At 51.9% G+C, this 9444-nt stretch overlaps 1 pseudogene; it reads right to left on the reverse strand.

Moving 5' to 3' along the window:
- Positions 1 to 6246: 6246 nt before the first annotated feature.
- On the reverse strand, positions 6247 to 7419 carry LOC146194310 (uncharacterized; annotated as a pseudogene).
- Positions 7420 to 9444: the final 2025 nt, after the last annotated feature.

Below are 9444 nucleotides of genomic sequence, written 5' to 3' on the forward strand. Positions count from 1 at the left end.
TGTTCGTGATATAATACAAGAAGTTGCTACTAAGGTAGTTCCAAAGCAAAAGAAATGCAAAAAAGCAAACTGGTTATCTGAAGAGGCTTTGCAAATAGCTGAGGAAAGGAGGATGGCAAAAGGTATGGGGGAAAGAGAAAGATACAAGGTTCTCAATGCGGATTTTCAGAAAATAGCAAGGAGAGATAAGAATGCCTTCCTGAACATGCAGTGTCAAGCAGTTGAGGACAACAGCCAATTAAGGAACACAAGAGCTCTGTATAAGACAATCAAAGATATCAAAGGAAGCTTCTGTGCTAAGCTGGGCGTGATAAAGGACAAACGAGGCAAGGACCTCACTGAAGCCTCAGAGATAAAGAAGAGGTGGCAGGAATACACAGAAGAACTGTACAAGAAGGACCCGGATGTGCAAACCCAACATAGGACGGTTGTGATTACTGATCTCGAGCCGGGCATCCTGAAGAGTGAAGTTGAATGGGCCTTAGCCAGCCTAGCAAAGAACAAAGCTAGCGGAATTGATGGTATTCCAGCTGAGTTGCTTCAAATCCTCAACCACGACGCTGTTAACACACTGCATACATTATGTCAAAAGATTTGGACAACCCTGCAGTGGCCACAGGATTGGAGGAGGTCAGTTTACATCCCCATTCCAAAGAAAGGCAGTGCCAAAGATTGTTCCAACTACCGCACGATCGCGCTTATTTCGCATGCTATCAAGGTGATGTTAAAAATCCTGCAAGGTAGGCTGCAGCAGTATGTGGATCGGGAGCTTCCGGACGTGCAAGCTGGGTTTCGCAAGGGCAGAGGAACTAGAGACCAAATTGCCAACCTTCGCTGGATCATGGAAAAAGCAAGAGAGTTCCAGAAACCCATTTACTTCTGCTTTATTGATTATGCGAAAGCGTTTGACTGCGTAGATCACAGCAGATTGTGGCAAGCTCTCCAAGAGATGGGAGTTCCAATTCACCTCATCTGTCTCCTCAGGAACCTTTATGAAGGGCAAGAGGCCACAGTCAGAACTGGGCATGGTCTTACTGATTGGTTTCCGATTGAGAAAGGGGTGAGGCAAGGCTGCATACTGTCGCCCTGCCTATTTAACCTATATGCAGAGTGCATCATGAGGAAGGCCGGTCTGGACGAGTCTTCAGCTGGAGTGAAGATTGCTGGAAAACGTATCAACAACCTTAGATATGCGGATGATACCACTTTAATGGCAGAAAGTGAAGTGGAACTCAAGAGACTTCTGATGCGCGTACAAGAAGAGAGTGAGAAGTTTGGGCTTAAACTGAACATTAAAAAGACGAAGATCATGGCGTCTTGCCCTATCAAGTCCTGGAGCATCAGTGGACAAGAAGTGGAAGCTGTGACAGATTTTCTGTTCTTGGGCGCCAAGATTACCTCGGAAGGAGACTGCAGCCATGAAATTAGGAGACGCTTGCTTCTGGGAAAGAGAGCAATGGTTAGCCTTGACCGCCTAGTAAAGAGCAGAGACATTAGTCTGCCAACCAAGATCCGTATAACCCGTGCTATGGTCTTTCCAGTTGTGGTGTATGGATGCGACAGTTGGACTGTGAAAAAGGCTGACCGCCGAAGAATTGACGCGTTTGAATTGTGGTGCTGGCGAAGACTTAAGAGTTCCTTGGACTGCCAGAAGGTCAAATCAGTCGATATTGTCGACCATAAACCCTGACTGCTCATTGGAGGGTCAAATTCTAAAGTTAAAGCTCAGCTACTTTGGTCATCTGATGAGAAGAGAGGAGTCGCTGGAGAAAGATTTGATGTTGGGAAAGGTTGAGGGTCGCCGGAGAAGGGGTAGGCAGCGAACGCGATGGTTAGATGGCATTCTCGAGGCATTGCAGATGAAGCTATGTGATGTTAAGAAAATAGTGAGAGACCGGAAAGCGTGGCGTGACATGGTCCATAGGGTCACGAAGAGTCGGACACGACTGAACGCCTGAACTGAACTGAAGTCCAAGAGGTTGTCAGCTGCTGCCGCGTCTTGAACTGCAGGTGCTTGGGGCAGGCTTTGGCTGTGGATTAATTAGAGCTGCGGCGAACTCTGTAAGCAGGCGGCGCCTGGCGTCATTTGGAGCACCCGGCTGCAGAGCCTGGCGCAATGTGTCGTGCAGCCGCTGCTGCTCCTGGTGTAGTGCGCTGAGGGAGAGCCTCTTGAAAGATTATGCATGTATCGCATAGTGAGCACCAGCCTACGTTGGCTTCCTCGGGGAGGGGCCGGATGGAGTCTCTACGGCGATGCTCCTCCACGGTATGCCCGGTGAATGGCGGTGGTGCCGGTAGACTGCCTCTCTCCGGCCGTACCTGCGTCTCCCAGGCGGAGGCCGATGCAAAGCACGCCACCCTGCCGTTGCCGATGTGGCACCAAGTTGCCACGTGCCGCCAGCGCCCGGGAACCTCGTCCCTTGCTTGCAGACGCCGTGGGGGAGCAAGATAGGCGGGTCAACTGTACGGAGTCTGGACCGTCCTGCGATGATTGCGGCTGCGGTAGGCCGCGGAGCTGCCATCATAGCTGGGAAGGCTCCGTTCGTTGCGGTGATCACGTGGCATCCTGTAGAGCAACGGAAAAGGATGGGGACAACAAGGATCGGTCTGCGTATGGACGTTCCAATTCGGAGTGCAGCGACAACGATGAAAGTGTTGTAAAGTCCAAGACACCGTTACTAGTGGTTTAGACGCTCGTAGTAAGGTCTTAGATCATTGATGTTAACGGGGCCAATTGTCCGACCACCATGCATGTTTCGGAGAAGGTAGGCTAGACTGCTGACGCCTTTTATTATTAAGAAAGGGCCCTCCCATCGCGGCACGAGGGAGGCTGCAAACCCCTTTGCAGCATCGCTGAGTGGGTGTGTGCGGCGGAGGACCTTGTCGCCAGCAGTGAATTCCCCGTGTCGCCTTCCCTTGTTGTACTGACTGCATTGCTCCAGGGGGGCGATGTCCAGGTTTTCTCTGGCCTCCTTCAGGGTCCCGGCAAGGCGGCTCGATAGATCCTGGGTGAACCTGGAGTAATTGGATGGTGGTAATTCAGAGCTGGAAGTAACGTCGTGCTCGATAGGAAACCGGAGTTCGCGACCAAGAAGAATAGCTGCTGGCGTAAAACCTGTGGATCGGTTCACCGTGGTTCTTGTGGCGAAGGCCATCTCCTGGATTCGAGCGTCCCAGTCCTTGTGGCGTTCTGTGAAAGCCACCAGCATTGTCTTCAGGTTTCTGTTGATCCGCTCTGTAATGTTCGCTTGAGGGTGGTAGGGTGTCGTTTTTTTGTGCTGTACTCCGAGAGCTTTACAAGAGTCAGTAAATGTCCTGCTCGTGAAATAACTTGCGTTGTCAGTTATAAGCTGCGCTGGGAAGCCAAAACGGGTGAACGTTTCTAGCAGCTTATCCCAAATTACCTTAGAGTCGAGCTTTCACAGTGAGTATAGTTCTACCCATTTTGAGAAGTCATCAGTGAGCACTAACCAGTAGCGATTCCCTCTCACCGATCGGGGGTAGGGACCCATTACGTCACAGGCCACGATTTCCCATGGGTATCGACTCTCTACGGGTTGCATGAAGCCCGGTGGTTTCCCTTCCCTCGGCTTCGCGATCTGGCAAGTGTGACAAGCGCGAACATACTTGAGGACGTCCTTTCTCATCTGAGGCCATGTCACGATACGACACAACTTGTCATACGTTTTCCTACCATCGCTATGACCCGCGAGGCATGTGTCATGGTAGTACTCGAGGAAGGCTTTGCGAAGGCTCCTAGGGACAACGACCCGAAAGGGGGACTCACCGCCGTCCGCATCAGAAGTAGGTATATACCGCAAGAGTAGGCCGTCAGCTGCTTCCAGGTAGCTGTCGTAGTTGCCGGCTGGTACTGTGCTGGGCCTGCTCAGACACTGGCGTATCTGGATGCACTGATCATCAGTGTTCTGGGCGTTCAGGAGCTGTTGCCTAGAGACTAATGTTCCCCAGGCATCTGCGGGCGCTGCTACAGCCAGGACTGCAGGTGTTGGCCCCCCTTCTCCGGGAAGTGGAGCTCTGGACAGGGCGTCTGCTACCTTATTGAAAGTTCCCTTGCGGTATTCCACCCTGTAATGGTAATTTTGGAGGGCGAGAGCCCAGCGGGCCAGGCGGCCAGCTGGGTTTTGCAACTTTGAGAGCCATGACAATGCCTGGTGATCTGTTGGAATGGTGAACTCGGCTCCATCCAAATACATGTCAAATTTCTTTAGTGCGAAAACTATCGCTAGACACTCCTTCTCTGTCACGCTATAGTTGCGCTCTGGCCCAGTAAGGGTATGACTCGCAAATGCCAAAGGGCAAAGCTTTCCTTGATGCTCCTGAAGCAATACCGCACCTATGCCGTACTCACGTGCGTCCGTTTGCACCGTGAATGGCAGGTTGAGGTCGGGAAGCCGTAGGCGTGCCGTATCCGCAATCGCTGCGGACAACGCTCAAAATGATCCATCCTCAGTGTCCGCCCAGGACCAACGGGCGCCTTTCCGAAGTAGCTGATGGAGGGGTCGTGCTAGGTCGGCGCAGTTCGGAATGAAGTGCCGGTAGAATCCTACCATGCCCAAATAGCGCTGGAGGCTCTTGACGTCTGTCGGCGGTGGGAACTTCAGTATGGCCTGGAGTTTTTCTTCATCTGGGCGGACTGTGCCTTGCTCCACTACGAAACCAAGGAGGTTGATTCTATTTGCCACCAACTGGACCTTGCTGGGATTAATGGTGATACCTGAATTCTGCATTCGCTGAAGAACGTTGGTTAGATGATTGAGGTGTTCTTCTAGACTCTCCGAGAACACTACTACATCATCTATGTAAGCCATAGCGTAGTTAAACTTAGCGTCTCCGAGCACAATATCCATTACTCGCTGAAAAGTGGCAGGTGAATTACACAAACCGAAGGGTAGCCGTACAAACTCGAACAGTCCTCGATGGCAAGTAAAGGCAGTTTTTTCAATGTCATTACGGTCAATCGGGATCTGCAGAAAACCTCTGCTACAGTGAAGAGTAGTAAAAAACTTTGCTGATCCAAGTGAATACATGACCGATTCGACAGATGGAAAGGGGTAGGAGTCTCGAACTGTTGCAGCGTTCAGCCGCCGATAATCGACGCACAACCGTGCTGTGCCGTCTTTCTTAGGCGCGAGAACAACAGGGAATGCCCAAGGACTTTTTGATGGTCTCACCGCACCAGTGGCCAGCATTTCGTTGAGGGCACCATCCAACAGTGCTCGCTTGTGGACGCTCAAGGGCCTTGGGTTGAACCGGATCGGACGAGCACTGCTGGTGTCGATCCTGTGAGTCAGAACGTTGACCTTCCCAGGGTCCTCCGTGAACATTGCTGCGAAGGGCCTCAGTGTCCTCTCGATTCTGCACCTTTCGGCTGGTGATCCCCTGAAAGACTTCAAAACCGTGAGAATACCACTTCCAGCGACGGTGTCCGAATGGCTGTTTGTGGCCAGTAACTGTGAATGCAAAGCACCAGGTTGTGCTGTGAACTTAAATGCCGCAGTATTCATGCCGTACTGGTAAGTTTGGTTTCGAAGGTCTATCACGATTCCCGCCTTGGCTATGAAGTTACGGCCCAATATCACTGCACAGGAAAGGCCGGGAAGGTGTAGGAAGCGCTGTCTAATCTTTCGCCCATTGATAGTGACTGTTAAACGGGCTGCCGAGGTGGCAGATGCTACGTGAGTAGACGCCATACGCAGGTTGGTGCTTACACTCCGTAACCGGAGGTGTTTCGCATCACAGGCGTTTTTAACTCTATCGCCGAAAACTGCAACTGTAGAGCCTGTGTCTAAAAGCGCAGGCACTTCTATTCCGGCCATATTCACCGCAACCAGCGGCATATTGTCAAGGTGGGTCTCATTACAACGAGATGTTGACGGAACAGCGCTCACTGTTTGTTCCTGAAGCTTTTTGGGTAATGCCGGAGGCTCCCACGTTGATCTGGGCCGGGTGAGCGGTTCTCGTCTCTGCTTCACCGGCGGTCGTTCACAGTTGTATTTTGTGGCAGCAGGATGGTGCGACGACCAAAATATCCTGTATCGTGGTGTGGTTCTGGCCCCCCGAACTCCGTCAGCAGGAGGGGGCGAACGACGACTTGCACTCACAACTCCGTCAGCAGGAGGGGGCGAACGACGACTTGCACCCACATCTCCGTCAGCAGGAGGGGGCGAACGACGACTTGAACCCACAACTCCGTCAGCAGGAGGGGGCGAACGACGACTTGCATCTGACACCGCAGGGCAGTCGGCAGGTGCTGCAGGTTGTGTACACGGCACGCCTACCGGCACTTCATGGCAGACTGCAAGGAGGCTGGGCGGCTGCAAGGAGGCGCCCGGGACCGGTAGGTTGCGGGCCGGCAAGTGGTCATAACTGCTTACCACCGCCGGCCGTCGTCGTTTCCCTGCTTACGAGAGCCGCGGGGACTTGGGCACTGGCTTCTGTAGTGGCCTCGACCACCACACTGGAAACAGACCGGAAAGTCAGTGTTTGTGTCGTCCATACCTTGCCGCGTGCTTGGATCCGCAGACCGGCGACGGCCCTGAGTACGCCGTGGGGGTGCTCCCGGGTTCCGGCCTCGGAGTGGGAAGGGGCCCGGTGATCCAAGAGCTTGGTAGCTGAACGGGTCCACCGAGCGAGGCAGGGGCGGAGGCAAACGAGGTCCCCCATTTGCAGTGAGCGCACCAGGCCACGCGCATGAGGGCTCCAGGGCGGTTTCTGGAGGGGGCGGAGGCCGATAGGTCAATTCGGCTAACATGGCGGCCTGGGTATCAGAAGCCGCTTTTGCGAGATCGTCCAGTGACGAAAAGCTACGCCCCCGCAAATAGGCCTGAAAGCGTGGGTGGGCTTGGCGTATCGCTCGTGTGACCTTCTCTGTTTCTGGTGCAGAGGGGTCGGCACGCTCATAAAGTTCCTGAAATGAGCGTATATATTCCAAAAGGCTTTTCTCCTCTGCCTGTGTGCGAGTGTACAATTCATCTTTAATGCGGACGGCATAGTCGGGGGGAAGGAACTCTGCCCTTAGCAACTGCTCGAAATGAGTCCAGTTTTGAAACGTCTGTCGACGCCGCCAGCGTGCGACGGAGCCTTTCAGGGCCACTGGCAAAACGCGTTGTAAAATAATGTCGTCTGGTAGGGCTTCCGCGTTACGGTAGACAAGCATTTCTTGTAGGAAGTCTGCTCAGATTTTTTGTCCGTGTGCCCTTCATATGTCGGCACTGCGAGCTGCAAACGGAAGGTGGGTGGTTCAGTTTGTGCCTGTCGCTCAAGCAGCGTAGTTATCCGGCTCAAAATGTCGGTCATATCTGCCGCGGCCGCCCCTTTTTCCTCGTTTTCAGACATACTGTCAGTCGTGTGGTTGGTTGGCTCGTTACGACTAGTAAGTTTACCTGAGCGTAGAAGCATTAATGGAACTGTCCGAGGAGAAATGTTTGGCCCACAGCTTACGTTCCTTGACGCAGTCGTATCCGGCAAGTTACTGGGCTGGCTCCGGACGGGGGTGGTTCTCTTGCATTGGCGGTCTTCGCGGCACGGGTGCGTGCTCAAAGTGGCGGGTAACAACTCCCTGAAAGCTCAGAAAAAATCCCATTGGGCGCCAAATGTGGGCCTCAGCCCTCACTCAGGGGGGTTCGTGAGCCGCCACCCATGCGACAAACGACCGGCAACAACGTGAACGAAAGAAACCGCTTTAATTTGAGCAGTCAAAAATAAACTCTATGATGAAAGGCATGGTGAAACGCATGGTGAAAGAAAACAATCTTGCGAGTTGCTGCACAGCACCGTACAAGGAAGCGAGCATCGACAACACGCCACACAACCAGGTGGAAACACAAGAGCCAAGCCGCATGTGGCGAGGCCGGAAAGCGCCTGCGCTGCCGGACAAAAACGCGACGCTTCGAAAACGCACACACTCACGTAGAGGTCCCGGCGAACGCCGCTGCCCGGCCCGTCCAGCGGCAAAAAAGCCCCCTGAGGCTGTTTGCTCGTCGCTTATCTAGACGCTCGGCGAGTCACGTGCAACGTTACGCGTCAGAGTCCAGGCTGCCTGACATGCGCAGTAGCGGCGGCGCCGGCCGAGTGCGGCCGGCCATAGGCCGGCTGCGTTGTTGCATTGATATGCTCCAAAACAGAGGGGCCAAGGGCCCCACAGAAGCTAGATCAGGGTGCCTTAGAACACGCAGCTACAAAAAGAAGTTTAACAATGGAGATGACGCATGTGCTGTATGTTGAAACTCCAGTGAAACAATTGACCATATTATACTCGAATGTAATGGTATCCATCCGGAAGTTGGTGCAGGCGCAATCACTGTTCCTTAAGCTCTGGGGTTTAGAGATAACAGTGGCCGGGTGAATAAACCGGCGGTGGAAACTAGCAAAAAACGACTGGAAGATTGCTGGCTTAAAAGCAGAGAAGTGACATAATGTTAGTAATGTAGGAACAAAGTTTAATAAATAGAATGATGGTTTAGTTAACCATTCTCAATCAATAATTAAGATATAGGGAGAAAAATGAGCATGATAACTACTGCTACCACCCCGTTTCAAAGGGGACGCTCCTATATTCCATCCATCCATCCATTCTAGACTTTTCAATGCTTTCTTGAAATAGTGCGACATAGTCCGATGCTTTTGTGCGCCTATTCAGTAAAAGTGGTGATGTTTTCCCTCTGCCGACGTATGTGGACCTCCACTCATGATAGAAGGCGTTTCATTCGACATTATTCGGGTTTTCGCCGTTGCACTAGGGTGAAAGCGCTCTTATTTCGCTGGCGTCTGCTACAGCTCATGCGGGACGAGTTATCGCGCACTGTAAATCATTACGGCGCATTAATTTGTACGGGACAGGTATTTTTCTGAGTCCTGAGGAACCCGTTTTATTACAGAGCCAACTCAACTGTCAGTAGCAGACTGGTAGCAGAGTGGCCAGGCATAGTGAGCACGCACGGGTTCTCGCATCTCTCCAGCCACGTCGCAGTAACTTTCCTTTAGCCAATAATGATGATTATATTACACTGCGCTATTCGGTATCCACTGGTAACCAGGAATACTCATTTTAGCGTGATATCTGCTTAGTGTTAGGAAATTTGCCAACTGGTAAAGTGAGGTGCAGCTTCAGGCTGTTACATTTCTTTTTTTTTTTGACAAAGTGGTCATGAAAAAAAAATCCTACGCTTTGAAACGAATCATCCGGCGATATTCTGTGGCGTTATCATTATTCTCTGTTCACAGCAACAATATCTGTTACAAATCATCGCTGTAAGCCAGGTGCTACAATCTTTTCATCATCTCATATGCATAACATATATGCCAAAAATACATACCTGAGGAGGGTACAGCAGTTTTGTTTAGGTACTTCACAAGGCTTCTCTACTGCTGTTTTATTTTATTTGAGTGCATGGGACAAAAGCCATCAACAATGAGTTGGAAATT

Source organism: Amblyomma maculatum, chromosome 3, assembly GCF_055883805.1.
Source record: "Amblyomma maculatum isolate TAMU_Amacu chromosome 3, ASM5588380v1, whole genome shotgun sequence".
Lineage (NCBI taxonomy): Eukaryota > Metazoa > Arthropoda > Arachnida > Ixodida > Ixodidae > Amblyomma > Amblyomma maculatum.